At 39.1% G+C, this 7350-nt stretch overlaps 1 pseudogene; it reads left to right on the top strand.

Moving 5' to 3' along the window:
• The first annotated feature begins 5840 nt into the window (after positions 1-5840).
• On the top strand, positions 5841-6901 carry LOC123799568 (developmental pluripotency-associated protein 4 pseudogene; annotated as a pseudogene).
• The last annotated feature ends 449 nt before the right edge of the window (positions 6902-7350 follow it).

The raw sequence follows: 7350 nt of genomic DNA on the forward strand, positions 1-7350 counted from the left end.
ATTTCTAGTGGTTCCGCTGGACAGCAGACATAGAAATTGGGTGTCACAGCCGCTAAGGTAGAAAGGACTCATCAAACAACCCAGGCCTAGACTTGAAACACTGGAAGTTTATCCCTTTTAGAGGAAGACAACATGATCCAGGGCCTCTAATAATCTCTCAAACGTTGTATTAAAATTTTCCAGTACTTACTCAAAATTAGAGTGGCAGTTTAGAGTTATTAAATGGAAACATTAAAATAATTGTGATAAAATGTTCAACAAAACAGACAATGAGATGGAGAATTTCAGCAGAGAATGAGACTCTATGAAGAAAAAGTTAAAAGCATGTAACTGGAAAATCCAAAATCTAAAGCTAAGAACAAATTAAATGGATATGATAGCAGAACGGGCACAACTGAAGAGAGAATTAATGGAATGGAACATAGGTCACCAGAAAATATCCAGAATGAAATAAGAATTGTCTTCTGTTTTTGATTTGCCGATATACAGAGAACAACTAGAGCCATTCTTAATTCCTAATAGTAGGCATACTACTACTTCTACTACTAGTGCTTATTACTACTGCTTACTGTTGCTACTATTACCATCACTACTACTATTTCTACCTTGAAAAATAGCAGTTAACAATTACCGAACACTCTCTATGAGCTGAGCATGACTATTAAAATTCTAATGTATTAATCCATCTCATTTATACTAGAACTTTATTAAGAGAAAACTAGTATTGTCCCATTTTATAGGTGAGAAAATGGAGCACAAAAGATTAAGGAAGGGGTGCCTGGCAGACTCAGTCAATGGAGCATGTGACTCTTGATCTTGGGGTTATAGTTTCAAGCCCCATGGTGAGTATAGAGACTTAAAAATAAAATACTACTACTACTACTAACAGATTAAGTAAGGTGCTTGAGGTCATTTTTTAGTGAATAGTCAATATCAACTCTTTTTTTAAGAGAGAGAGAATGTGTGCCTGAGCGGGGGGGGGGGGGGAATCAGAGGGAGAGGGGGAGAGAGAATTTTAAGTAGATTCCACGCCCAGCATGGATCACTACATAGCGCTCCATCTCAGGACCCCGAGATCATGACCTGAGCCGAAATCAAGAGTCAGACCCTTAACCAGCTGAGACACCCGGGAGCCCCAATATCAACTCTTAATCAACTTAATCTGACTATGCTGATTCTCAAAAAGATAAGTGTTGTTAAGCTGATGAAAAGAAAGGAAGCAAAGAGGATTTGAGGGAGAGAAAGTGGGAAAGAGGAGGGGAAGGATGCCTGTCTAACTACTTTCTCAGTTATCTTTTCAAAGTTTTCCATTTATTTGTCTATGTGTAGAAGGAAGGGTTCTTACTGAAGTAAAGTCTTGATCATTTGACTATATTAGTATAGGATGTGGAAGGGAAAAATGGTGTCTGATCGTTTTCCTGACTTTGCCATCCATAGTACTATTTAACATCCTTGTTATTTCCATAACTTTCAATGACAAACAATGTGATGATAAATTTTTATCGTGGATTTTGTCCTGGGAATAGACTCACTTTTCTATAACTTGTCAAAAAGGCTAGACTAATGAGCTAATATTGAGAAAGCATGTCAAATGGAAAATAGACATTTGAGAGATTTTCTACAGATTTTATTAAAAGCAAGTAGAGGGCATTCTATTGAACACACATAGAATATATGTTGGTATGGAGTAGTGACAGTATCTTTGAGGTTGTTAGCATCCCCAACTTTGAGAGAATTTACGGTCTTGAAAATTAAAAAGTCATCGACAATACGAATAATCTGTATTTCTACATTTTATGTTCTAAAAATGCTAGTGTTTGAAATACTTCATCACAGTGTTTAAAATTGTGAACTAACTGAAAACTGGAGAGAGCCATAGGCATTACATACGTAATCTGCTTGACTATAAAGATTTGGGGGTGGGAGCTACAGAGGCTTAAAATTTCTAGGTTTCATCAAAGAAACATATTTTCTATCACTTGCAGCCCCAATACATGACTTCTATTCTTGTCGACCTTCTAAAAGTATCTGCTCATTTTCTGTTTTTTAACAAATTGTCCAAAATGGACCACTAAAAAAAAAAAAAAAAAAGAATAGAGATGTACTTTTAAAAGTGCCTGAGATTTAGTTGACTTAACAAATAAATATTCATTATATTCGTTGTATTAGATTTTCTTAAGCCATTTAAAATAGATTTTCTAAAACAGTTTAAATAGGGAATATGTAATCAAATGAATAAGGGTCACTACATTATATACCCAAATAAAACTTAACATGCAAATAGGAAAATGACATTTAATTATACAAACGGAAATTTTTTTAAAAAATGAAAGAGCATTTTACTCTTTTTATAGTTATAAGTATTTTAGATATACACAGATATTTAAAACACGAAAAACAATTTAATTCTTATTTAAGCCTATTCATAACACTCCAATTATGTTTTTAAGTCATTTAATGTGTTAATGATAATCACCATTATTAATATTTTTTATGCTTCTGCACATCCTAAGGTCAAAAGCAGTGATGAAAGACAGCTCTGGTTGTGTTTTGTAGCTTCTAATTTTAAAATTTTGATTAATAATACTCAGTAAACTATTTAAATCTTACAAAAAAGACTCACTTTTCTAAGATTTTGCTCCAAAACCTTGTTCTTGTATTTAGAAAATGTTTTTGAGAGTCTACTAATATGCCAGTAACTCATTCGACTCTGGAACCGTAACAGTGAATAAAGACAGAGAAAGCCCTGCCCTCATGTAGCTTATAGTCATTCAAGGGAAAATAGACATAAAGAATTAAGTCTGGTGGCGGCGGCGCGAGGGCGGCGGGCTGCACAGCGAGCAGAGCCAAGATCCCCAGGGCAGCGCGCGCCCTGAGCTCTTGGTCTCCCCCGCGCACAGCCCGCGGCCCCCCGGGCCCCCTGCCAAGCCTGCAGCCCCAGCAGCACCACACCGCCAGGTGGAACGTCTACATCCACAATCTCCAGGCGGAGGACACCTGTCAGGACGTGGTCATCGTGGGCGATAAGGACTCGCCGTCGGTCTGAATCGCCATCCCCAGAGAAACCTTCACCAGCATCACGCCATCTAAGGTCGGTGTCCTGGTAGGCAAAGACCAGTCAAGTTTTTTTTCGTGAATGGGCTGACACTTGGGGGCCAGAAATGGTCTGTTATCCGGGACTCACTGCTGCAGGATGGGGAATTTACCATGCACCTTCATACCAAAGAGTGCTGGGGAATTTCCCACGTTCAGCTTCACCGTCACCATGACTGCCGAGACACTATCCTGCTGATGGGCAAAGAAGATATCCCGGTGATATGATCAAGAAATCTTAGGAACTGACCTCGCAACTGGGCATTCCCAGTGCTGATCTCATCTGTCCCTTTCCCCCGCGACTCCCCATTGCTTTTGCACCCCTCTCCTTCCCACACGCACCTACACTATTTTTATCTGGGGGCCCATTACTCCACACCCCTTATTGCTGCCAAAACCATATAGGCTGGGGGGCTGGGGCTGGATGAACAGACACTTGCGCCTACCTCTACCCCTCCTGTGTGTGGTTGGAAAACTTTTTTGTATCTTGTGGGTTTTTTTTTTTTTTTCTGAATAAAAAAGACTCTACTAAAAAAAAATTTTTTTACAAGGATTTTTAAAATTTTACAAGGATTTTGAACAACGTGAGAGAGTGTGAATTCGATTAGGAGCAATTTAAACAGAATGGGCAAGTATGGCTTGTAGAGGTGGTAACCTATGAGCAGAGACCAGATGACAAGAAGCAACCAAGGCTGGGAGCAGGTGGCAGAGCCCCCAGCAGGGGAACAGCAGACACGACGCCCAAAGGAGATTTGCATGTTTAAGTAATGGAAAGGAAGTCCTGTGGCCAGAGCACAGCTGTGTAAGAAATGGAGGGTAGAAGAATAAAGAAGGCAGCCGTCAGAACTTTTAGGGAGCTATTTGCATAGTTCGGGTGAGGATGATAACACTGATGCCTGTAATAATAGAGATAGAGCAATGCAATCAACATTCAGAATAGATTCATTTCTTGACTTTTAAGTCTTTAATTAAATTGAACCACTGCAAGTATTTGCTCTTGATATTAGATTTTTAAATTCTAGTGTATCCCTTCCATTAGTGTTGATTCCTAATTAATGTAATTTATTTGTTTTTCATTTAATCACTAACAGATGATTAATGATATCACCTGTTATCATATCAATGATATCACCTGATATCACCAACAGGTGATAATGACCAGGTTGGAAAGAAAACTGCATCTAGATAGTAATAAATCAGTAAATCGGAGACTATTTATATTTTAACTTCTGAGCGTGGCACTAGAAAAGGAGGACTGTAATTTTTAAAGATATAATTTTCTTTCATATAGATTAAATATGGTGAGTTTGGCCACTCTTCCAACATTGGAGGCCAATTTGCTGAATCAGTTCTTTTGACAAAAAACTGAGTGAAATTGGAAATTTGACCAAGAAAGTTATTTGTGGATTTTTATTTTTTCCTTTAATAAAGGTTTCTAAATGTATCTTTAAAACTATATCATGAAACCTTTAACAGGAGTTCACTTTAGTGGAACAAATTTTATATGTTAGTATTACTGTACATAATTCTATCTTTTTTAATGTACATCAATGGCCCAGTATAACTTTTAATTTTAGAAGATGGAGATCCCCTTTATATATGGAAGAAATATGGCCTATGTGTAGATAATATATATTTTCATGCACTAGAACAAATGTCATGAGTTTGGAGATCTAAAATCAGCTTCAAGTGTTTCTACTCCAGCTCCTTTCTTTGAGGCAGGACTTTCTTCAAGCCATCCTAAATAGTTGTCTACTGCAGCTCAAGCCCTCTCATGCCTATAATAATAGCCATGTTCAGAATAATAGAATACTAAATCTCTTTAACTGGCTTTGATTTTTTTGAAAAAGATATTTAATTCAATATTTAATTTAATACAAGGAGAATGTCTGGACAAATAATACATTTTTATATCCAAGTTGTCACGTCTGTAAAACGACATTACATCCATCTCCCACAGCCTCAATATTTCCTAATAATTTAAAGTTTATATTGATAGTTTCAATGAAATTTCCACCTGATCTATATTTTTAACTCATTTCAAGCTATTTTATCTGGACCTTGTTGTCTAGTCAAACTCCTCTGGAAAAAAAACCTGAGTAGCCCAAACTCTGCCTTTGTGCACAATATCTGACATGGCCTCCACATCAAAATATCCCCTGTTCCTCTATAACCTTCTAGAGCCTGATCTGTCAAAGTTGAACAAAGTTCCACCTCCGTTATGACACCTTTCTTGACTATTCAGTCAGAGGTGTTTCTTCCTCCTTACGTTATTCATTCTGTAAGATTCATGTGAGACTTAACTGATGACTGTCCTTCTTTGCGTCTTTGTCTTGGTCCATGTTTATCTCCCTCTTCTGGACTCTAGGAGTACTTTTTTCTTTTTTTAGTTTGGGTGCATTCAGATGGGCACGTATATTCTCCATTTAAGCAGTACTCCCCATTGACGCATACCCATTTCATTTATTTTCTTTCTGACCAGTGTGGGTGCTTAATTTGGTGACTATTCTGTACCTATTCCTTAAGAGTACAGAATAAAGATAAGTTTTTCACTCAACTACACTTAGAGATGGAGGGTGTTTTACATTTTCTTCTAGTCATCATTCAGTGGGATGGAGTTAAGAAATGTCTTGCCCACATTTCAGAAGTAAGAATTTTCTTTGTGTCAACTGCGACTTCTCTTTGGATATGGAGAAAACAAAAGGCAAAAGAACTCCACGAAGAAGTTACGGGAAGACTAACTGACTTGCAAACTCCAACCTGTGTCAGGAGAGGCCAAAGAGAAAGAGCAGCCTTCTGGTGAGCCAAAGTTATACAAAGAACCTTACAGAATGGGGCCAAAAGGAAAAGATCTATGAAAGAAGATAGACCTTCCTGTTCAGAAAAGACAGCACAAGACAATGGAAGAGTAAGGCTAGGGAAGCAGACACCGATTCCTCCAGCACCTTCTAAACTGCCACCAGCCAATCTGCTTCGCCAAGACATTTTGATGGTCTGGTACCAACAACTGAAGCACCAAAGGCCAGAAATCAGATCCAATTAAATGACCCTGCGAATATGCTTACCCCGATCAAAAGATGAACATTCCTGTCACTGCCAAGGAGGCCAAAACTGTCACACAGTCACAAAAAAGATGGACAAGGGGGAAATGTCCCTGGAACGTTCTGGAAAAAAAAAAAAAAGCTGTCTTCTGATGAAACGTACCCTCCTCAAGTGGCAGCTTGATACAGTTGTTGTGACAACTTTGCTCCAGATGCTGTGATTGCCTCGTGGTCCAGGACTGCATCCAGGACTGGGAAGGTGGAGACAGGGGATCGCCACACGAGCCCTACGGTGTCAGGCAGTGTGCAGTCCCTGGGAGAAGCCCTCCTGCAGACAAGAAGGGTTGGGTTCGCCTGCAGTTTCATGCAGGACAAGCCTGGGTGCCTGAAAAACAGAGGAGAGTGTATATACTCTTGCTTCCTGCCCGTGATTTTCCATGCGCTCCTCTCCCCTGCACCTGGAAGACAAGATGCTGTGCCCCGAATGTGTGCAGAGGAATAAGGTGTTAATGAAAAAGGGTACAGCTGTGGTTATCATTAATGGTAGAAAGGGAACTACAGTCAACTCCGCGGTGTCGCTGACAGCTGGACAGCAGGCTGCCCACATCTTCCACGCGTCCCGTTTACAGGGCACCCAGGCTGGCGGGTGCAGATGTTACCCTCACACCCCCAGCACGGCCTACGTGCAGCTTCGTGGGTTGGAATGCAGAGGCTTTTATGCTTGTAATTGGAAAAGCATTACAGAAATTACCATTCGTTCCAGTTAATAAGATGCAAAAGTCGCTCAGACTACCAAATGTTTACCCTTCTGAAATAAAAAAGACCTTAACATTCTTTTAAAGGGGGAGGCTGAGCTGAGCATTGTGGAGGCGCGGAGAAAACACAGGTGTTCTTCCATGCTGGATTTCCCTTTGCTCGGGATTCTGACTCCTCTAGAGGCTGCTACCTTTTCAGTTTCATGACTTCAAAATGTTGAGTATTTTATTTTTTTTCATTTTATCTTATTTTATTTTATTATTTCTTTTATTTTTAACGTTGAGTATTTTAAACCAAAAGGAAAGCTGTTATTCTTTCCCCACTCTCAAAAACATACTCTTACTGTACAAAACAACACTTTTGGATGTTTTCTTAATAACTTGAGACTGCTATTGTGTGTCTCTGCAGTAAAAACACAGGACACTTTGCCAGGATTATTTCCACTTATAGCTGTTATGTA

Source organism: Ursus americanus, chromosome 24 (assembly GCF_024610735.1).
Source record: "Ursus americanus isolate L20-20 chromosome 24, mUrsAme1.1.p, whole genome shotgun sequence".
NCBI classification, from domain to species: Eukaryota; Metazoa; Chordata; class Mammalia; order Carnivora; family Ursidae; genus Ursus; species Ursus americanus.